Source organism: Hyla sarda, chromosome 7 (assembly GCF_029499605.1).
Source record: "Hyla sarda isolate aHylSar1 chromosome 7, aHylSar1.hap1, whole genome shotgun sequence".
NCBI classification, from domain to species: domain Eukaryota; kingdom Metazoa; phylum Chordata; class Amphibia; order Anura; family Hylidae; genus Hyla; species Hyla sarda.
Window position 1 is genome coordinate 213,497,695 of NC_079195.1, and position 24,574 is coordinate 213,522,268.

The 24,574-nt window shown below is 38.9% G+C and overlaps 2 long non-coding RNA genes across 4 annotated transcripts in view; both read left to right on the top strand.

Moving 5' to 3' along the window:
* Window positions 1-3,879, top strand: part of LOC130283303 (uncharacterized) — a 42,397-nt gene extending 38,518 nt beyond the window's left edge. The window contains exons 2-3 of one of the 2 annotated variants that reach the window (XR_008846641.1): window positions 763-866; window positions 3,685-3,879. This is a non-coding gene — a long non-coding RNA (uncharacterized LOC130283303). Of the gene's footprint in view, window positions 1-759; window positions 867-3,684 lie in introns of both variants that reach the window. The other variant, XR_008846640.1, reaches the window with a different exon arrangement.
* LOC130283302 (uncharacterized) overlaps window positions 1-16,300 on the top strand; it is a 63,907-nt gene extending 47,607 nt beyond the window's left edge. For both annotated transcript variants that reach the window (XR_008846639.1, XR_008846638.1), the window contains one exon: window positions 16,092-16,300. This is a non-coding gene — a long non-coding RNA (uncharacterized LOC130283302). The remainder of the gene's footprint in view (window positions 1-16,091) is intronic.
* The last annotated feature ends 8,274 nt before the right edge of the window (window positions 16,301-24,574 follow it).

A 24,574-nucleotide genomic window follows, 5' to 3' on the forward strand; every position in this document is an offset into this window, starting at 1 on the left:
TCGGAACATGCCACCCGCTCCCCTGCTTAATAACATCGGATCGGGTCTCAGAAGTGAGACCCGGTGCGATCAATCCCTCAGCCCCTGTATTACTACCCCCAACATGGAACAGACCCTGTTCCATGATGGGGGTAGTGGTACAAGCACTGATGTAGTCAGAATTTGCAGAGACTTTTTTCTGTCGCACAGAATACATTTCTGCGACAGAAAGAAAGGGAAATTGGGTGACAGATTAGTAAATCACAAGGGAAAAAAAAAGATGAGTACTCCAGTCCAACCTAAACGACACTCCGGTCTTTGTAAATGAGGGCCAGTCTGCGACTGGGACTGTTACCCCATTGGCACCCCGTACCCTGTTACGGACTGGCTCTGGTTGTGCTGCCTTCTACATGTGGTTTTAGATAGATAGATAGATAGATAGATAGACAGAAAGATGTAAGATAAATAGATAGATCAGATAGATATGAGATAGATAGACAGACAGATAGATAGATAGATAGATAGATAGAAGAAGATAGATAGATAGGAGATAGATAGATAGATAGATAGATATGAGATAGATAGATAGATAGATAGATGATAGATAGATAGATAGATAGATAGATGATAGATAGATAGATAGATAGATAGATAGATAGGAGATAGATAGATAGATAGATAGATAGATAGGAGATAGATAGATAGGAGATAAGTATTGATATATTTCCATGACTCTCTGTATTACTGGTATTATAGCTTTTCGTATATTTATTATACCAGCAGACTCACTGCATGAAGAAAGCCTAAAGAGTCAGATACACACAGACCATTGTATCTATTCCGGATTGAAGCAAACAGATCACATGCTGATATTTCCCTATGGATGAGTGAGTTATGGCGTTTACACCATTGTTCTCTATTGCTTCTTGTGTGTGTAGTTACATGAAAAGGCATCTTAGAGAACAAGTACACTCTGGTGATCAATTGCAGTAAATTCACAGTGATGTATTACGACACGATGACCAATAACGCAGCTCCCCTCAGAGCTGTACGTCACCATCAAACGTATTGATATTTGAGTTTAAATACATGAGAGACGACCGTATGAGAAAGGGGGGGGGGGGGAGGGGGGCTAAACATAGCTGAAAGCTAAGGCCCCTAAACAACAATCCCATAGAAACAAATATATGTGTGTGTAAATATTTCTATGCATGCTGGGAGTTGTAGTTTTGCAACAACTGGAGGGACCCAGGTTAGGAAACATTGAGAGAGAGATAGATAGATAGATGTATCTGAAGAAAAACAGCACTCCAATTAATTCCAAAGGTAGGTATCGGTGCACGCAGAAGTCAGACCCGGGTCAGGAGTCCATAAATGTACAAAATAAGGAATATATCTGCAGCACTCAAGTTCGTGAAAAATGTAATCCAACAAAAAAAGTGAATGTCACATGGCAACGTTTCAACCAGCTCTCCAGGTCTTTCTCAAGCTCAGTAGAAATGGTTTATTATACACAATATATAAGGATACCAATAACCATCAATCCCTCCAAAATCATACATCACCCATAATAGGGTCCTGATTGTGACTCAGGACATATGTCCTCACGGCTAAAATCATTTAAAAACACAATATTACAGTTAGAAAGGGGAAATCACTCACCCGGAGCAAGTATGGAAAACTAAGCCTGTGTATATTCCAATGCGCATGCGCGCCGGAAGTGCGTCATCCTGAGTGCAACACATGGTACTGAGAGCGTCTGTGTAGTTATGACAAAGTGTTAAAATCTCTCTGCAGCGCAACATCTATGTGATTGTAGTGACGGCTCCATTCAGTTTGCGACCGCTTTATAGACAATCTAGGGCATATGACACCATCTTACATTAGGGCAAGCAAGTATAAACATATTCCTTGTCAAACAATAAAAAAATATATATATATAAAATAAAATGAAATAAAATATAAAGCAGCAGGTCAGGTAAGTGGTATGTACTTGTATAACCATACATACATACATACATACGTTCTCAGCCCCCTTGTTAAATCAGTATAGCGGTGTCTGTCAGGATCCGGAATGCGGCACAATGAAGTGTTGGACTCTTGTATCCCTGCAGCCAAGGACCTCGAGCACTACACCGAATAGGTGGAATCTCCGGAAATCGGCTCATTAACGCACCATCTGAATAGACCCTCATGGTCAGTGCAATATAGGGGCATATTTGACCACACAGGTATGCAGAGATTACCATTTCATTGTTAGACCCATATACTGCATACTGCAAAAAATAAACCACAAAAAATGCAAAAAAAATTATGATAAAGAAATAAAATAATGATAATAATAATGATAAGAAAAGTTAATAAAAAATGAAAAAAAATTGAAAAAAAAAAAAATTGGGAAATGTTATAGAATAAAGAAGGTGCATAAATCCTATGTTCCCATGTATCCACTCAGTAATGCGCAAGACCAAAATTATAATAAATCAACATCACATTTATTTTAAAAAACAGATCAAAATTATAATGTCCGGTAAGTGATCCTCCCCTATTATATAAGCAATATTCTTGCCTACATCATGCAACATGACATTTGTACTAATTACACTGATGCAAATGCATACCCAATACTGGCTGTCCTGGACGATTACCACTTCCCCACAACCCTGTGCAGAGTTTTAAACTCTTCATTCAAACCAAAGGGTTTCAGTGTATTTAGGAAATAAATCCATTTAATTCACATCTCTTGTCTGTCACCACCACGTCTCATTGGGGGAATGTGATCTACCACCAGGAATCTTAGTTATTTTTCACTATGGCCCATCTCCGTGAAATGTTTAGATACCGAGAGATCCATTTTCTTTTTGCAGGTTATGTATCTGTGCTAGTTCATCTATTATTGTTATTGAAAGGAACTATGAATTTACTACTAACAGGCTTACATTTAACAATTTTTTTCCCCCCCGTGGGCACTGGTGTCACGGCGGTGGTGGTCGCCGCCCAGTGCTACGCCATTTTATGCTAGGGACGTTAGGGACCCACTCTAAATAGGTGGCCTTGACGTGGCGAGTGGGCTTGTACTTTTTGATCAAAAGTGTATACTAACAACCTGTTAGTTTTTGAAATTATGCTGAGAAGCAATCAGATCATTATACAAGATTGTAGATGTGCGACCATGTCTGTTTTCTACCCGAATTTACATTTAACAATGTTGGCTGAATATTATAAGGCGCAGAGGATCCAGAGGGGAATGAGATCTCTCCCTAGGGATAATGCTTATGTGAATCATAATGAATATCGCAGTAAATTTTAAGCCATCTCTAACAAGTATGCATTAGACCTCATACTGCTACAGATGGAATTTTTACTGCAGGATTTGGTGAATGTAAAGAGAACTGTATCTGAATTAGAATCTACTTTAGGGGATAATTCACCAGAAGGAGAGTTCCAGATATTTCTGGATAAACAAAAGGACTTCCTTACCAAGTTTAGAGGGGATCTGGAGGATGTGAAAAAGAGGAAGTGGCATAGGGATATACAGAGATTACTCCCTGGGAAAAGTATATAACTGAGGAGCAGTATCCACCAATTGGAGACGGAACAGACGTGGGAAGAGTTCTTTCGATAGAGCATCTTCAGCTAGAGTTGCACCCCTACAAGATGAACAAACCAACCTGGATAATAACACACAGTCATCTGCTTTTTTAGGGGTTCGAGAGCCACATGGAGATGCCGTAGGAGGGAGGGCAGGAAGCATGGAAGAAGGTTCAAAAACACGGAGTCTCAGAAATGGGAAGACCCCACAAAACACGGGGTCATGGAGGAAGTAAAAAATACCATCATGAATATTTCCTCCAAGGAATTCTCCACTGGACAATTAGAATTATTAAACAAAGGACTGCGCTTTTGTCGTAACAATGGGCTGGTTCCAACTTGAGATTGATTTTGCTTAGTTCGTAAGAAAACTTAAAGGGTTACTCCGGCACTAAGACATCTTATCCCCTATCCAAAGATCTTGCACCCCGTTAAAATCAATCACCGGAGCGTGTTCGCTCCGGGTCTGACAGCTGCCATGCCCCCTCCCATAGACTTGCATTGAGGGGGCGGAGTGTGACGTCACACGGGGCGATGCTGTGACATCATTGGTTTGTATTCACCTCCCCTCAGCGGGACGTTAGGGTGAGCTGGTCCGGGCCATCTATGCTGCAGGGACTATCCGGTGGGGAGAATTAGTCGTTGCAGTTCATGCGCAACATCCCTGTGCATCGTCGTCAAGGCAACATCACTAGTCCGGGCCCGAAGTGCGGAGAAGAGGACCCCCCGGTGAAAATGGACAGCATGCTGGGAGTTGTAGTTTTGCAACATCTGGAGGTCCGCAGGTTAAAGACCACTGATGAAGGGATTGACAGGTGGTGATGATGAAGGGGGGATGATGACGGGGGTTTGGATGATTACATGGGGGGATGATGTATTTCCCACCCTAGGCTTATAGTCGAGTCAATAACTTTTTCTGGGTTTTTGGGGTAAAATTAGGGGCCTCAGCTTATATTCAGGTCGGCTTATACTCGAGTTTATACGGTAGATAGATAATAGATAGATGTTCTTCATATAAACATCCTATCACAGGAAATACAGTTATTGGTTCCAGCTCCGACAAGGTCATGACCTCTACAGCGCCGTTTCTTCTCCTCGGCACCGATAGCTGTTCTTAGGAGAATAGTAAATACGGTTTGGTTTGTGATTAGGAGGCGAGATTCCACACACAGCACAATGAAATATCTCTGCTGGGGGATTGATAATAACTACAAACACACTGGAAAAGGACAATTCTTCTTCCCGGGCCTCTCAGATGTAAAAACGTATGAAGTTATCACCTCGGAACTCACCGGCAGGACGCTAATACCGTATATTTCCTTATTGCTCGGGCAGATTAAGGGAATACTATTCCGTAATGTCGCTTGTTTTGAAAACAATGCATGTTCTCTATGGCTCTCGGAGATGGAAGGGAGAGTAATGTTTTTGAATATAAAAGGAAAAAAAAAGAAAGAAAGAAAATCAGCTTCTTATAAAGACAATGGAAACTGGAGACAATCAAAACGCGGAGATTAGTTGTTATAAAAAAAAATTAAGATATTGAAGAAGTATTGTACAAAAGACTCTTGTGGGGATAAAAACATTTTTTTAGTAGTAATAAAGGATAACGTAATATTAACGTAATACATTTCCATGGTGATGTTTACAATGCGCCAGCCACGTTTTACCTTCTTCCCTCGTTTGCTTGTAAGAGATAAAGGATTAGAATAAAATAAATAAATAAACATGGCATTTTTTTTAATTAAACACTGCCCCTTCTGGTCACTGGCAGTATTTCTGTTCAAGTGAAGTACACTTCAATGGAGCTGAGATGCAATACCTGACTCAACCAATGGCTAGTGGCACTGTTTCAGGAAGTAAGCACCATTGTTTTTGCCTTAGGCGCTGTTTACAAAAAGAACAAAAAAAGAAAAGAAAAATGGCTCCTATTACAGCCTTAGGCTAACTTCCCACTGAGCACAATTAGAATCCCAAAATATTCTTTTTTACGAGAACTTTTTTGTTCGTAACTGTATATTTTTTTTTTTTTTTGAGCTTCTTTTTTATAATGAGGTATAGTGGTGTTTCCCAACCCATGTGCCTCCAGTTGTTGCAAAACTACAACACCCAGCATGCTGGGAGTTGTAGTTTTGCCACAGCTGGAGGCACCCTGGTTGGGAAACACTGATCTAGAGAGATTTTATAGTTATAACAGGAGCTTTCAGTGAGCAAGAGATCTCACCCCAGTCCTTGAGTCTCAGCTTACGTTGCTCAATACTGCTCTATAATGTCATCCATGCTGCTGCTGCTTCTGAGGGTGTTCTGAGCAGTCTACAGCCACTAGCTCAAGGACAAGAGAAAATTGGTAGTTATGCAACAGCTAGAGGCACCCTGGTCTGAACACACTAGCCTAGGCCCTGGTGTAAAATCGTTATGATGCAGATGAGCAGTGGACACCCTTTGGCACCAGGGTATGAGTCTGACTGGTACCTTTTCACCACGTTTGGTCAAGCTCCTGATCAGATTCAGAAGGGACTCACAAGCAGCAGAAATGTCTGCGACGGTTTCATACATAAAAAAAACAGCTCATTCAGGTGAACGGAAAAGATTTTTAGTTGCAGCATTTTGGGCAGCAAAAATTCATGTATGGGCAGTGTGGTGGCTCATTGGTTAGCACTTTGTCCTTGCAGGGTCCTGGGTTCAAATCCAACAAAGAAATATATGTGCAAAGAGTTTGTATGTTCTCCTCATTTCCTCCCATACTTCAAAACATACTGATAGATTTCGATCATTGTTTCCCAACGAGTATGCCTCCAGCTGTTGCGAAACTACAACTCTCAGCATGCTGGGATTTGTAGTTTTGCAACAGCTGGAGGCATGCTGGTTGGGAAACAATTGTTTAGATTGTGAGCCCCAATGGGGACAGGGACCGATCTGAGTGTACCCAATGTGAGTGTACAGCGCTGCGGAATCTGTGTGCGCTATAAATAATAGTTATTTGTGAACACAACCCAAAGGAATTTTTTCCTCTGCATAAAAATGTTTAAAGCGACTTCTTTTACCTTCATTTGCACACATGGCCTTTCCATAATTTGTATGCACATAAATAATCCACCGGTACAAACACCAAATTGTTGACATTTCCAGCATCTTTTAATACTTTCCCAGGTAATTGATAATGATGATGATATTAAATGTCTCTAAACAGCGGTAACTGATTGCATCTGATCTGATTTAGATGACACAGAACAAAACTCCCCATCCAATTCAATCAGCGGCCGGCTCCGCACCGCGCCATTCTCATAGATCTGTTTGCTGCTGATTAACACGTTTCTTATTGCAGCAATTTTAAGGAGAGATAAATGAGAGTTTTTAACTCCAATAAATCTGTCATCATTTTCTGGTGTTCTGCGAGAGTTATTGACTTGACCTAGAGAGAGCGCGAGGAAGGGAACCGTACAAAATCCCAATACACTTCTCTACTGAATGGTATCGGGATCTCCGAAAAGAGAAAAGAAAAACAACGGATAAATAAACACTATGGCTTATCTGAATGGAGTATAATATTTATTTATCCATCGATTCATCTATCTATCTATCTATCTGTCTATCTCATATCTATCTCATATCTATCTCATATCTATCTATCTATCTATCTATCTATCTGATATCTATCTCATATCTATCTATCTATCTCATGTCTATCTCTCGCTCTCAAATCTATCTATCTCTCTAGCTCTCTCATCTCATATCTATCTATCTCCTATCTATCTATGTATTTATCTATCTCATATCTATCTATCTATCTATCTATCTATCTATCTAGAAAAACAGATTTGCTGCAGCACACAGAGTAATGACAAGTGGTTTATTTCATTCCAATTGCTACGTTTCAACCGCACATGCAGCCTTTTTCAAGCACTGTGCTTGAAAAAGGCCGCATGTGTGGTTGAAACGTGTGCTGCAGCAAATCTGTTTTTCTAGCGATACGGACCCGGGACCTGGGACCAGCCGCTGCGTGCACCTACCTCTACACACCTTTGAGGTGCAGCCCACCCTGCTTTTTCTACACTATCTATCTATCTATCTATCTATCTCATATCTATCTATCTCATATCTATCTATCAATCTATCTCATATCTATCTATCTATCTCATATGTATTTATCTATCTCATATCTATCTATCTCATATTTATCTATCTATCTCGCAACTATTTATCTAATTCATATCTATCTATCTATCTATCTATCTCATATCTATCTATCTATCTATCTATCTCATATCTATCTATCAATCTCATATCTATCTATCTATCTATCTATCTATCTTTGTCTATCTGAAAATTTTTTTTTGCAGAACTCCACAAATTCCAGTGAATATAAGTGATTTATTCACTGATGTCAATTCAATGTTTCAGTCAAATAGGACCATGTGACAGGACTGAAACCATGAACTGACATCAGTGAATAAATCACTTATATTCACTGGAATTTGTGGAGTTCTGAAATGTTTTCAATTTACAACTGCCAGGACCCTGGATCAAGGTCACATTGACTGGCAGCAAGGAATAATCTGCTTGCCAAAGTGCTGCTCTATCATCTATCTATCTATCTATCTATCTATCTATTAGTGTTGCTCGCGAATATTCGCAATTCGAATATTATTCGCGAATATCGCATATTCGCGAATTCGCGAATTTCGCGAATATATCGCTATATATTCGTAATTACGAATATTCGTTTTTTTTTTCTTCACAGTACACATCACAGTGATCATCCCTCTCTGCTTCCAGCTTGTGTGGTGTAAAGAAGGCTGTAATACTACTGTGTGAGACTGGCGTGCGAAAATTCGCATATGCGAAACTTAGCATATGCTAATTTTCGCATATGCGAATGTTCGCGCATGTCAATTTTTGTTTGCGCGAATATTCGCATACGCGAAAATAAAACGAGAATATAACGAATATTCGCGAATATATGACGAATATTCGTCCATATATTCGCGAATATTCGCGAATTCCAATATGGCCTATGCCGCTCAACACTACTATCTATCTATCTATCTCATATCTATCTATCTCATACCTATCTATCTATCTATCTATCTATCTTTCTATCTCATACCTATCTATCTATCTATCTATCTATCTCATATCTATCTATCTCATACCTATCTATCTATCTATCTTTCTATCTCATACCTATCTATCTATCTATCTATCTATCTATCTCATATCTATCTATCTCATATCTATTTATCTATCTCATACCTATCTATCTATCTATCTATCTATCTATCTTATACCTATCTATCTATCTCATATCTATCTATCTCATACCTATCTATCTATCTATCTCATATCTATCTCATACCTATCTATCTATCTATCTATCTATTGGTGTTGAGCGGCGTAGGCCATATTCGAATTCGCGAATATTCACGAATATATGGACGAATATTCGTCATATATTCGCGAATATTCGCATATTCGTTATATCCTCGTTTTATTTTCACGTATGCGAAAATACGCACATGCGAAAATTAGTATTTGTGGAAATTCGTATATGCGAAAATTAGTATATGCGAATTTTCGCGTATGCGAATTTTCGCGCGCCGGTCTCACACAGTAGTATTACAGCCTTCTTTACACCACACAAGCTGGAAGCAGAGAGGGATGATCACTGTGATGTGTACTGTGAAGAAAAAAATAAAAAATAAATACGAATATTCGTAATTACGAATATATAGCGCTATATTCGCGAAATTCGCGAATTCGCGAATATGCGATATTCGCGAATAATATTCGAATTGCGAATATTCGCGAGCAACACTACTATCTATCTATCTCATACCTATCTATCTATCTACCTATCTATCTCATATCTATCTATCTATCTATCTATCTATCTACCTATCATCTATCTATCTATCTCATATCTATCTATCTATCATCTCATATCTATCTATCTATCCATCTATCTATCTATTATCTATCTATCTACCTATATATCTATCTCATATCTATCTAGCTATCTAAATCCAAAGAAGCAGCAGCACACAAGGTATACGGTGCAAAAAAGTTTGTGGTTTTCTTGCATCAGTGCAGACAGAGCAACGTTTCTGTGACCTCTTCGTCGCCTTTCTCAAGCTCGAGCTTGAGAAAGGCGACGAAGAGGTCGCAGAAACGTTTACTTATTGGGATCCCGACACCAAGGCTCCTATACAGCGTGCACCAGCTACCTGAAGTACTATTTTGGTTGTGCTGCTCTCCTGGGATATATTTATCTAGCTATCTATCTATCTCATATCTATCTATCTCATATTTATCTATCATCTCATATCTATTTATCTATCTATCATCTCATATCTATCTATCTATCTATTATCTATCTATCTACCTATATATCTATCTCATATCTATCTCATATCTATCTATCTATCTCATATTTATCTATCATCTCATATCTATCTATCTATCTATCTATCTATCTATCTATCTATCTATCTCAAATCTATCTACCACATATCTATCTATCTCATATCTACCTATCTATGTATGTATCTTAATTTTCTGTAATAATGCATTTTCGTGACTTGCATGACACCTCAAAACTTAAGAGAGTTTGTTCTGAATACAGTGCCATGTCATATGTTGGTGCATTTGAAATATATTATTATTATTATTATTATTATTATTATTATTATTCATGATAATCATGATATTAACAGTAGTAGCAGTAGTAGTATTAGAATTATTATTATTACTAGTAGTAGCATAAGTAGCAGTAGTAGTATTATTAGTAGCAGTAGTATTAGGTAGTACTATTAGTTGTAGTAGTGGTAATATTTTTTTATTTTTTTATCATTAGAATCACTATTATTTCTATTATTATCTTATAACCAGTGCACTTTTCTATCCATGGCTCACAAATAAATAACATTTTAATAAAAAAAAAAAAAAAAAAAATCTTAAATTCAATGGAATAACTTGATGAATGCTAATGCACCAGATTTTCCATGATAGACTCCAGCCGACTGCCAAGGCATCTCAAGCACGAGTATAAGTGTCCATATTGCAAAGAAGAAGAAGAGGGGAAAAAAAGATATAAAAAGTGTCACTGTGCTTTTTTTTTTTAGAATTATTCCCAGAGGGAGAAGCTATTTCTCATTTTGCGTCTCCTTTCAGCCATACGTTGTGCGCTGCCTATCATGAAAAAGTCATTATGTTCCTGCAGGAATGGGACGGAATGAAGCAATGGATGCCGCTCACTTTCTCTTGCAACAACCTTTAGGGGTCACCCCCCAAGGGGTTAGCCCTAAACTAGAAACCCCCCCTAAAAATCAATCTTTATTGTAATCACTTAAAACCATAGTGTACTGTGTACCAAGCATGAGTGTCACTTAAAAACACAGCCTGGATTCAGATGGTATTCACTTTACATCCCATAATATAGCGAAATCGCCATTGTATACTGCATATGCTGAGTTTTGTAGGGGATGTGTGTTATATTCTCATGCTGGCAATAGGCTTCTGCTAAAATCATGTCTCAATAAGCCATCCCAACGTTTCGTTTGCTACCGCTGTCTTTCTCAAGGGAGCAAGGCAAATGACCTCGTTTGTAACGTTAGGATGGCTAATTGAGACATGATTGTATGAGCAGCCTATTGTCAGCATAAGAATATAACAAACATCCCTACTAAACTTGAATGGAAGTGGTAAAAATATGGTTTTAGAGGCGCTGAAAATACTCAGGCCGGCACAGGACAATACATATTTTATTTGCAAAGGACGGACAACGCGTTTCGGCATATACAGAATGCCTTCCTCAGGTCCAATAGGACAGTAAACTCTTCGTTGTTGTTAATGTGGGAGTGTGCTGGTTGGGATCCTGCAAGTTTGCGGTGCCGGGGTGGACTGCCGTCCACGCCAGCACCGCAAACTTGCAAGATCCCAACCAGGGAGTCCAGTACCGGTTGGGTGTGCAGCAGCTCTACAGCATCCATCTGCAATACCCCCTATTCGGAAGAACCGTGGATCAGTTTGCCATCACCAGAAAGGTGAGTAGATCACTTAGGTGTGGTGGAGGACTCACGCCAAGCTGATATACATTACAAGGGATCTCCCCCTGGTCTTTTCCTCTCTCTCCCAACCTCCCCTACTAAACTCAGCATATGCAGTATACAATAGCGATTTCGCTATATTATGGGATGTAAAGTGAATACCATCTGAATCCAGGCTGTGTTTTTAAGTGACACTAACGCTCGGTATACAGTACACTATGATTTTAAGTGACTACAATAAAGATTGATTTTAGGGGGGGATTTCTAGTTTAGGGTTATCCCCTTGGGGGGTGACCCTTAAAGGTTATAAAAGTATATTTGCCCTGAAATCCTTAGGTATTTTTTGTTGGTTGCCGCTCACTTTCTGTCACCTGGAAGTGATCTGGGGAAATGAGTAGATGAATGCAGCAGACGTGTCTTACAACTTCATTCCCATTATTTTCCCTCCGTAAGAAGCCTCCCCTACTTTTGTTTTCAGCACCCCAAGAATAATAATAAAAAAGTGACATGACCCAGAGCTGGAAGAGCTGGAACAAACTCAACAGAATGTTGTATTTTATATGATTTTTTTTCTATTTTTATTTATTAATATAACGGTGAAATTACAGATTCCGCACAAATCTGCCTTGGCCTTACAGACAAGACATTTTGGCACACCATTATATGTCACTTACCGGAGGGACAACTGCTGATTGTGGGAGAGAAAATCATCCATCTAGTTAGAAAAGGTCAACAATGACAGACTGGGAGCTGGTTGTAATCCAGTACATCTCCGAGTTCCACGTGAACCGATAAGGACACCGCGGGAATAATGAGATACTTGTTGCTTAGGCGGAAAAAAATAAAAATGACAAAATAAGTGGGAGCAAGGACTTTGTAACATGGAGATAGGAATATTCAACTTATTTATATATTTGTTTATTTATTTTTTGAGCGGTGATATCATCAGTGATGTTCGATTGGCTTAAGTCCGATGTTTATTTAGACGGTTTTAATAAAGATTGGCAACTTTGTCCGTCACGCTCTTATATTTCACATTCCCACTACAAGACTATAGTTTATATTAAACTTCTCGTGTTTTTCAGGCCGGATCTTGGATCACTGGCACTATCCGGCATTATCCCTTGCTGGTCTTATAGTACCACGATGGCACATGCACTTTAATACCATGGTTCTGCATGACTTGCATATAACCCATTGTGCTTGAGACCATTGAGAGCCTTATGGTGATTTAATGCTCTTTATAGCAAGAATGGCTAATGCAGACCACTATATACTTTATGGATGTTATGTCTACTCTTCTGTGCTAAGATGTGATCTATCCCCTGATGACCATACAGTATGTAACAGAAACACGTTGGGCATGCTGTCAGTATTTTATTAGCAAAAATATACCTATTGTATTGGTTGTCTGTCCGGAATAACCAGTTGATCAGAAGCTGGTATGTATTTTTAGAGGTCTTAAGTTTACACTTTTTGATTTGGTGAGCTTTTATACTATTCCAATAAGAGTTAAGTATTATAGCACTTTTCCCATTGCTGGAAATTTAATTGCCGAGTGTGGCCTCCTGTAAGACCTACACAACAGGATACAGGTCCATTCTTTTTATAGTTTGTGTGAGGCCCTATAGTGTGTGAATGTTAAAGGAGTACTCCGGAGGGGGGGGGGGAAGCATTTTAAAATCAATATTTAAATACAAATATTCAAAATATTTAAAAATCTTAAGCCTTCCAGTACTAATCAGCTGCTGTATGCTCCACAGAAAGTTGACACAGTGCCCTCTGCTGCCACCTCTGTCCATGTCAGGAACTGTCCGGGATAGGAGAAGTTAACACAGTGCTCTCTGCTGCCACCTCTGTCCATGTCAGGAACTTTTTGGAAAATAAGTTGACACAGTGCTCTCTGCTGCCACCTCTGTACCTGTCAGGAACTGTCCGGGATAGAAGTTAACACAGTGCTCTCTGCTGCCACCTCTGTCCATGTCAGGAACTGTTTGGAAAAGGAGACATTGACACAGTGCTCTCTGCTGCCACCTCTGTCCATGTCAGGAACTGTTCGGAAAAGGAGAAGTTGACACTGTGCTCTCTGCTACCACCTCTGTCCATGTCAGAAACTGTCCAGAAAAGGAGAAGTTGACACAGTTCTCTCTGCTGCAACCTCTGTCCATGTCAGAAACTGTTCAGAAAAGGAGTAGTTGACACAGTGCTCTCTGCTGCCACCTCTGTCCATGTCAGGAACTGTTCGGAAAAGGAGAAGTTGACACAGTGCTCTCTGCTGCCACCTCCGTCCATGTCAGGAACTGTTCGGAAAAGGAGTTGTCACAGTGCTCTCTGCTGCCACCTCTGTCCATGTCAGGAACTGTCTGAAGCATGTAATTTGCTCCTGTTCTGGACAGTTCTTTACACGTACAGAGGTGGCAGTAAAGAGTATGTTTAAAGCTGTTATTTTCAATCTTCATCAGCCCAGTCCAGAAACGGAAGAACAAAAATGGAGCAGACAGATCTGCCTTATGATAGTCACCAGCATATCCTAATGGACCCCATTGACTTTGATGGACACTGTTGGGTTTCTGGCACAGTGTCCTTCATTGAACTGTAAAAAAATTACAGCATGTTGTGTTTTTTTGTCGGGACAATGTGAACCTAGCCCAGTGTTTCCCCGCCATGGTGCCTCCAGCCAACGGCTGTCCGGGCATGCTGGTAGTTGTCGCTTTGCAACAGCTGTAGGCACCCTGTTTGGAAAACACTTGCCTATACATACATAATGCAGACTGTAATGTAAGAAACAATCATGATAAAACCCTTTCGCATCGTCAACAAACATTAACACTGTTTTATCTGAAGGTTGATTAAACCGCATCGTCTTTAGCGCAAAAGAACAAAGCGTCAGACAATTTGTAGCATCAGATAAGCTAACGTCATGTTTACACTTCACGTCTTAGAACAAACAGAATCCCACCTCTCCGCTTCCGCCCATCTTGGCTAATAGAAAAGGACGCTCCTGCGACACGTAAGCGGGGGGGGGGGGGGGAGAGAATTTCTTTCCCACAAAGCGAAAATTTTGCGGGGACCATTTGCAGATTTTGAACCATTATCAAAGGGAAGCAAAAGCGTATATACAGCGTTCCTCCAGCTTTCAAGACCCCATGCATATGAATCTGGGCTGTCGGCCCTAGTGTTATTGGCATAACGAATCAAATGTAATGCAACGGGGCTGGTGACACATTTTCCCTCTCATTTTTATTCAGACCGCAAATCGAAGACATATTTGCTTAAGAAAAAACTGGGAAAAAAAATTATAAAGAAATAAAAAAAATTATACTAATCAGTAAAACATGCTATCAGAGCTTTAGATATGTGTATATTTATTTATTTATTCAATGCTATCAGAGCTTTTTTATTTAGATATGTGTATATTTATTTATTTATTCAATGCTATCAGAGCTTTTTTTTTTTTTTTTTAAATGAATATGTATATATTTATTTATTTATTCATTCATTTATTTCTGAGGGAGTGATGTGAAGAAGAAAAAAATGGTAATCATTAAAACATGCCATCAGAATCTCAGATCTTATTTTTATTTTTTTTTTATTATGTAATTATTTATTAATTTTTAAGAGGGAGGGATATGAAGAAGAAAACAAAAAAAAAATACTAATCAGTAAAACATGCCATCAGAATTTTTTTTAATTATTATTTATTTATTTATTTACGTATTTATTTATTTATTCCTATTTTATTTTTTTTAAAGGGAGTGATATGAAGAAGAACATAAAACACCAATGAGAAAAACATGCTATCACATTTTTTATTATTATTATTTATTTATGTATTTTTAAGAGGGAGTGATATGTAGAAGGAAAAAAAAAATACTAATCAGTAAAACATGCCATCAGAATTTTTTTTTATTATTATTTATTTACGTATTTATTTATTTCTATTTTTTTTTTTTAAAGGGAGTGATATGGAGAAGAAAAAAATACCAATAAGAAAAACATGCTATCAAACTTTTTATTATTATTATTATTATTATTATTATTATTTATTTATGTATTTTTAAGAGGGAGTGATATCTAGAAGAAAAAAAAATACTAATCAGTAAAACATGCCATCAGAATTTTTTTTTTATTATTATTTATTTACGTATTTATTCATTTATATTTTTTTTAAAAGGGAGTGATATGAAGAAGAAAAAAAATACCAATAAGGAAAAAAATGCTATCAATTTTTTTTATTATTATTTATTTATTTTAAGAGGGAGTGATATGTAGAAGAAAAAAATGACTAATCAGTAAAACATGCTATCAGATCTTTTTTTTTTATCATTATTATTATTATTTTTATTTTTTTTTTTTTTAAGAGAAAGTTATATGTGGAAGACAAAAAATACTAATCAGTAAAACATGCCATCAGATCTTTTTTTATTATTATTAATTTTATTTTATTTTTTTTATTTTTTTTTATTTATTTTTTTCCAGGGAGTGATATGAAGAAGAAGAAGAAAAAAAATCCTGATTCCAAACAGATTGTTTGAATTATAAATCCTTCGCTTAATCCAAGGGATTATTCAACAAAAACCTACCTTCACTCTACAATATTTACAAAGACTGTTGTGGATTACTTACATTGTGGGCAAGACCTGCTTCAAATTTATGGCTTTCATTTTATGTTAAATATTAAAAGGGTCCATTTGTACCACCGCGTGTATGTACATGAATCCTGTTTTCGTTATAGCTTTGAAAAGTTAAATCCGGTGATTTACGACTGTCTCACCCACCGAGGGAATCTGGTGGACACTGATGGAGATAAAAGGATGTATCTGGATTTCTTTCTCTCTGTGTTGTAGGCAACTGCCTGGATAAGGAGAATAATGGAAGGGAACCAAGGCTGGGAGCATGTTTCACAATATTCTGTGTGGGTGTTAAAGGGATACTCCGGTGGGAAACTTTTTTTTAAAATCAACTGGTGCCAAAAAATTAAAAAGATTTGTAAATAACTTGCATTTGAAAATCTTAATCCTTCCAGTACTTATCAGCTGCTGTATACTGCAGAGGAAGTTCTTTTATTTTTGAATTTGTTCTCTGTCTGGCCACAGTGCTCTCTGCTGACACCTCTGTCCATGTCAGGAACTATCCAGAGCAGAAGCAAATCCCCATAGCAAACCTGCCTGCTCTGGACAGTTCCTGACATGAACAGAGGTGTCAGCAGAGAGCACTGTGGTCAGACAGAAAGGAAATTTAAAAAAAACTTTCTGTTGAGCATACAGCAGCTCATAAGTACTGGAAGATTTTTAAATAGAAGTAATTTACAAATCTGTTTAACTTTCTGGCAGCAGTTGATAAAAAATTAAAAAGAAAAGTTTTCCACTGGAGTACCACTTTTAAAATTAACTGGTGCCAGAAAGTTAAACAGATTTGGAAATTACTTCTATCTAAAAATCTTAATCCTTCCAGTACTTATTAGCTTCTGTATGCTGCAGAGGAAGTTGTATTACTTTATGGAATTATTTTCTGTCTGACCACAGTGCCCTCTGTTGATACCTCTGTCTATATCAGGGACTGTCTAGAGCAGAAGATATTTGCTTTGGGGATTTATTTCTACCCTGGACAGTTCCTGACATGGACAGAGGTGTCAACAGAGAGCACTGTGGTCAGACTGAAGAGAATTCCATAAAGAAATACAACTTCCTGTGAGCATACAAAAGCTCATAAGTACTGGAAGGATTATGATTTTTAAATAGAAGGAATTTACAAATCTGTTTTACTTTCTGGCACCAGTTGATTTGAAAAAATAAATAAAATAAAATGTCTTCCAGTCTTCCACTGGATGTGGAGAGCATTTGGCGAAGGGGAAACATCAACCCTGGACCCTTGCGGGAGCCCTTTAGACTGGAGGGGAAGAGAAGGTATGTAGGGGCTTGTGATAGTCCTCATCCTTGTGCATTTGTTTGTGTAACAGTTTGGACTTTTTATGCACCTGGGCAATAGGGTCAATGCTTTGGCTCCTAGTTTTTTTTTATAAAAATGCTCAGTATAGTGTAAGCCAGAAGGTGCTCTCTAAATGAACAGTCATCAATTTTACCACCACTGTTCCAGGGATCTTTCCCCTCATCAGTAGACATTAGGGTATGGTGGGCCAGTTGGGAGTAGATGCTAATTCTCACTGGAGCCCAAGAGATCCAGTGGTGTATAGAAACATATTTCCCCATGGGGAAAAAGAACACAAATTTTCCTTCTAGAAGAGAGCTACTTTGCATTATTTTTCACTCAATGGAGCGTTACATAAAAAAATTATTCCCCATGGATTAAACGGGTCTTATTATTGCACAGATAGTTTCCAAAATGTCCTGCCAGCCACCTTCTATCACCTAGTGGTATAGGAATTGAGTCGCTTTAACTATCTTTAAGTCACTTTATTTGAAGGAGACCCTGTTTTGGCTAGAATTAGATTATTTATTCTATATTTACTTCTGGAGAACATATAATTAGCATATTTCTTTCCCATGAGGCACCACCTGAAAATAAATCTCCATATGCCACTAAATCTCACCAATGAGAATCAGTATTCCCTCCTGAGCATCCTCTGTATGAAAACAAGGAAAGTTCCTCTTGAGCAACAACAGGCAGAGGTTGTGAGAACTTAAAGGGGTATTCTGGTTCCTCACCTCCCTGCTGTACCCCGCGGCATCCTGTTTCTGCAGGATGCCAAACCGGTTTTACTGGTTCCTTGGTGACAACATGGTTAACGCCTAGTTGTCTGCCGAGAACACTTTTGGTCCCTGAGTAGCTATGGCGAAAGGGGACATCATACCTGGAACCTTGCAGGTGCCTTTTGGCCCGGAGGCGAAGGGTTTGGTTTGTTGGGGGGCCTCTCTCCTTTCGGAGAAGAGCTTGCGATAGACCGCATCTTCGTGCACGTTTTTTTGTGTGAACACTTGCACTTTTTAATTGCACTTGGGTGATTTGAGAGCACATACCTCGGCTTTCAATAAAAAATAAAATAAAGGGGTGTTCTGGCTTTATACATCTTATCTTCTATGCAAAAGGATATGGGATAAGATGTATGATCACAGGGGTCCCGGGCACTGCCTCCGATACGGGGACATGATGTCGTGGCCATGCCCCCTCCCATAGCATTGAATGGAGGGGGTGTGGCCATGATGTCACATCACCATCTCGGAAGCAGTGCCTGGCACAGAATTCCTAGGGGCTGCACCGAGATAGCAGGGGTCCTCAATGGCGGGACCCCTGCGTTCATACATGTTATCCCCTATCCTTTGGATAGGGGAAAAGATGTGTAAAGCTGCAATACCCCTTTAAATTTGTTTTGGGTAGGAAGTGGATAGAAGTGTCCTAGAAGTGGGGACCCCTAAGGTGCCTGATTCCATACTTATTCAGCCTAGTTGCGGGCTGTTATGAGGAATATTTATAGATCCGGTCAGATGTCTGCGCTCTCACGACATGGCACACATCTGTACATTCATTTTATTTTTGTTCACTATACACTTATTCAGCACAAGGATTCTTTGGGCTGTGGTGCCCTTTTGGGATGTCCCTCTCATATTGACATAGCTCAATGTAATCTGATGTTCTGTGTAGACAAGAAGAAGTAGTTCTGTTCAATTACAAAACACTGAGGAAGGGGTAATTCATCAAAACCTGTCTAGTGGAAAATTGGCTGAGTTGCCCATAGCAACCAATCAGATCTCTTCTTTCATTTTTCACAGGCCTTTAACCCCTTAACGACGCAGGACGTATATTTATCATCTATCACATCGCGTCGGTCCTGGCGCTCATCAACGGCCGGGACCCGCGGCTAATACCACACATCGCCGATCGCGGCAATGTGCGGTATTAACCCTTTAGAAGCGGAGGTCAAAGCTGACTGCCGCTTCTAAAGCAAAAGTGAAACTATCCCGGCTAGTCAGTCGGGCTGTTCGGGACTGCCTCGGTGAAATTGCGGCGTCCCGAACAGCTTACAGGACAACGGGAGGGCCCTTACCTGTCTCCTCGGTGTCCGATCGACGAATGACTGCTCCGTGCCTGAGATCCAGGCAGGAGCAGTCAAGCGCCGATAACACTGATCACAGGCGTGTTAATACACGCCAGTGATCAGCATGATAGATCAGTGTGTGCAGTGTTATAGGTCCCTATGGGACCTATAACACTGCAAAAAAAAAGTAAAAAAAAAAAAAAGTGTTAATAAAGATAATTTAACCCCTTCCCTAATAAAAGTTTGAATCCCCCCTTTTTCCATAAAAAAAATAAAACAGTGTAAATAAAAATAAAAATAAACATATGTGGTATCGCCACGTGCGTAAATGTCCGAACTATAAAAATATATCATTAATTAAACCGCACGGTTAATGGCGTATGCGCACAAAAATTCCAAAGTCCAAAAAAGCGTATTTTTGGTCACTTTTTATACCATTAACCCCTTAAGGACTCAGGGTTTTTCCGTTTTTGCACTTTCGTTTTTTCCTCCTTACCTTTTAAAAATCATAACCCTTTCAATTTTCCACCTAAAAATCCATATTATGGCTTATTTTTTGCGTCGCCAATTCTACTTTGCAGTGACATTAGTCATTTTACCCAAAAATGCACGGCGAAACGGAAAAAAAAATCATTGTGTGACAAAATCGAAAAAAACACGCCATTTTGTAATTTTTGGGGGCTTTCGTTTCTACGCAGTGCATATTTCGGTAAAAATTACACCTTATCATTATTCTGTAGGTCCATACGGTTAAAATGATCCCCTACTTATATAGGTTTGATTTTGTCGCACTTCTGGAAAAAATCATAACTACATGCAGGAAAATTTATACGTTTAAAAATGTCATCTTCTGACCCCTATAACTTTTTTATTTTTCCACGTATGGGGTGGTATGAGGACTCATTTTTTGCGCCGTGATCTGAAGTTTTTATTGGTATGATTTTTGTTTTGATCGGACTTTTTGATCACTTTTTATTCATTTTTTAATGATATAAAAAGTGACCAAAATACGCTTTTTTGGACTTTGGAATTTTTTGGCGCGTACGCCATTGACCGTATGGCTTAATTAATGATATATTTTTATAGTTCGGACATTTACGCATGCGGCGATACCACATATGTTTATTTTTTATTTTTTTTACACTGTTTTATTTTTTTTATGGGAAAAGGGGGGTGATTCAAACTTTTATTAGGGAAGGGGTTAAATGACCTTTATTAACACTTTTTTTTTTACATTTTTTTTGCAGTGTTATAGGTCCCATAGGGACCTATAACACTGCACACACTGATCTCTAATGCTGATCACTGGCGTGCATTAACACGCCTGTGATCAGCATTATCGGCGCTTGACTGCTCCTGCCTGGATCTCAGGCACGGAGCAGTCATTCGTCGATCGGACACCGGGGAGGCAGGTAAGAGCCCTCCCGGTGTCCGATCAGCTGTTCGGGACGCCGCGATTTCACCGCGGCGGTCCCGAACAGCCCGACTGAGCAGCCGGGTCACTTTCACTTTCACTTTAGAAGCGGCGGTCAGCTTTGACCGCCGCTTCTGAAGGGTTAATACCGCACATCGCCGCGATCGGCGATGTGTGGTATTAGCTGCGGGTCCCGGCCGTTGATTAGCGCCGGGACCGACGCGATATGATGCGGGATCGCGGCGCGATCCCGCTTCATATCGCGGGTGCCGGCGCAGGACGTAAATATACGTCCTGCGTCGTTAAGGGGTTAAAAATGATTAAAAGTGATCAAAAAGTCCGATCAAAACAAAAATCATACCAATAAAAACTTCAGATCACGATGCAAAAAATGAGTCCTCATACCGCCCTGTACGTGGAAAAATAAAAAGTTACAGGGGTCAGAAGATGACATTTTTAAACGTATACATTTTCCTGCATGTAGTTACGATTTTTTCCAGAAGTACGACAAAATCAAACCTATATAAGTAGGGTATCATTTTAACCGTATGGACCTACAGAATAATGATAAGGTGTCATTTTTACCTAAATATGCACTGTGTAGAAACGGAAGCCCCCAAAATTTACAAAATGGTGTTTTTTCTTCGATTTTGTCGCACAATGATTTTCTTTTCCGTTTTGCCGTGAATTTTTGGGTAAAATGACTAATGTCACTGCAAAGTAGAATTGGTGATGCAAAAAATAAGCCATAATATGGATTTTTAGGTGGAAAATTGAAAGGGTTATGATTTTTAAAAGGTAAAGAGGAAAAAACAAAAGTGCAAAAACTGAAAAACACTGAGTCCTTAAGGGGTTAATATTATTTCTCATGCTGAATACAAGAGGTCTGCCCCTCCTAGTTTTCCGTGGACATGTGCTTCAACGATCTATGTATTTGGACATGCCCAATAGACGAGCTCCCACCATGCTTGTTTTCTTTTCCTCAGTGGGAGCAGATCAGAAACTCAGCTTGACTTCCATGTCACTCAACAGAATTTTGTGAGCTATGTTCCCCGTGTGCGCTATGATGTCATGGGGCACTGTAATGTAATTTAAAGGACAGCTGTTGAACAAAAACGTAAGATTGTGTCTCGACAGATGCCGCAGGTGGAGTTTTTGTGCAGATCTGTCTCCTAAGAAGTATTTATTGGAAGGTGGGGGGGGGGGGGGGGAAATAGCTGTTGCGCTTCACAGATCTTTTTGAAAAACAAAAATTCCACTTTATATGTTTAAGCGTTGTGTTGCATAAAATGGAGAAAAAGATGGAAAAATTAGGTGGAAACAATAAGATTGCAAGCCATAATGCCAAAATTGACTCAATGTTTTGAGGACTATTTGGTCAGATACCTCGAGGAAACTCCTATGGATAGTCCATTACCTGGTCCATAAATCACTCTGTACTTTCAATAAACGATAATGACCTTCTGAAATAGCCGAGAAGCTTGTTATAGCCTCTAAATTGAACTGCCTGGAGCAATTCCCTAAGTGCTAATTTTGTTCAGACAAGAACCCTAAGAATAATTACACCTGTATCCTGTTGTGGTGGCCCAGTACGGGAGGTGTTACCACGTACCCTTGCTGTCCTGTCCGGCATCCTCCCTTCAGTGTCCCCTGGGCTCCCTTGTACTTGTTTCCCCCCTGTACATATGTTCTGCATTGTAATGTATTCTAAAATGTTTTTAAGAGTTGTACCATGTGATATGTCATGTGATTGTTACCCAGGATTAGTGTTGGGTGCGAATATTCACATTTCAAATTTTTATAGCAAATATCGCAAATTTGCGAATTCGCAAATATTGCAAATATATTCGCTATATATTCGAAATTACGACTATTCCCTTTTTTCGCATATGCGCATATTCGCATATTCCTTCTTTTCACTTGTGGGCCAATGAGCTCTAGACCAAGCAGAAATCAGACAGAAATCAGATATATATATAAATGTGGTATTGCACTAAAAATTACATAGTGTTTGGTATGATAATTTTTGCATTGTATGGCAATGCACTGTATAGTGGGAGGGTAGCAATATAATGCAATGCAGAATACAGTACAGAACTGATTCAATTAATTTGATATATGTGTGTGTGTATATATATATATATATATATATATATATATATAATTTTTTTTTTACTCTAGATCATATTATAAATATATATATATATATATATATATATATATATACGCTGCTAGCACAAAGATACAGATGAAACATGAAATGCTATATTGCTACATTTGGCCAAATAGTTTTGACCATCCCACCACCATAAGGTGATCTCATTGGGATGGACCCTACACTATGAATGTGCCTCTGTTCAGTCAGTTACCAGGCTTGTAAGGTCTGAGACATCCAGCACCTTATAAGATGGGTGGGGTGCAGGAACCAACATGGAGGTAGCCACTCCCCCCTATATGTATAACACAAAAATGAATAAGTTGGCCAGCACATACTGATACCAAACTATTGCATGGGCAGGTGCACGCTGCTAGGCTAAATATACAATGAGGTCACCTTATCGTGGTGGGATGGTCAAAACTATTTGGCCAAATGGTGAGCGAAGCACCTCAATTTTAAATTTTTCATTGTAGCAATATAGCATTTCTTGTTTTATCTGTATCTTTGTGCTAGCAGTGTGCTGCTGTATTCTCCTGCTTGTGTATATTTAACCTAGCAGCGTGCACCTGTATGCCGGGTCCATGCAGTAGTTGTGTATCAGTATGTGCTGGCCAACTTATCATATATATATATATATATATATATATATATATATATATATATGCAAATCAAAAAATGTTGCGGTATCTTGTAATACCTTTTTTATTGGACTGACAGAATTTTGTAGAGACAAGCTTTCGGGATTCCTCCCTTTGTCAAGTCTAAAGCAAATCCCTTTGCTTTAGACTTGAGAAAGGGAGGAATCCCGAAAGCTTGTCTCTACAAAATTCTGTTAGTCCAATAAAAACATTATTACAAGATACCGCAACATTTTTTGATTTGCATCTGCATCACTGGACTAATACGGCTACTCAAATTTACTATATATATATATATATATATATATATATATATATATATATATTTGGAGAAGAACTAGAGAACATTGCAAGGTCAGGATATGGAGATTCTCAAGAAGAAATTAAACAAAGCCACATAACTAGTACCGATGGTTTCATTGGTTTCACAAACATCTCCAGATCCCATTGTAAACAGATCACAGTCCAAAGTTCTCGGTGACACACATCGCGGGCGCAGACCGAGCTAATGGCTTTTAACTTCATTTCCTAACAGCAAGACTGGAAGCCAAAAAAAGAGTAACCAAGATAGTGCTGAGACGTGAGCAGATAACAGGAAACTTGACCTTTTCTCTTAAAGATTAACAAAGTGCATTTAATGCCGAACTAAGAGCGACCCAAATGTTATTCTATAAAAAGACGGTGCAATTAGGCAAATAAAGGTTTACACGCGGTGCCCGGGAATCGGAAGCTGTGGTCTGGCGAGCCTCTAATGGACTC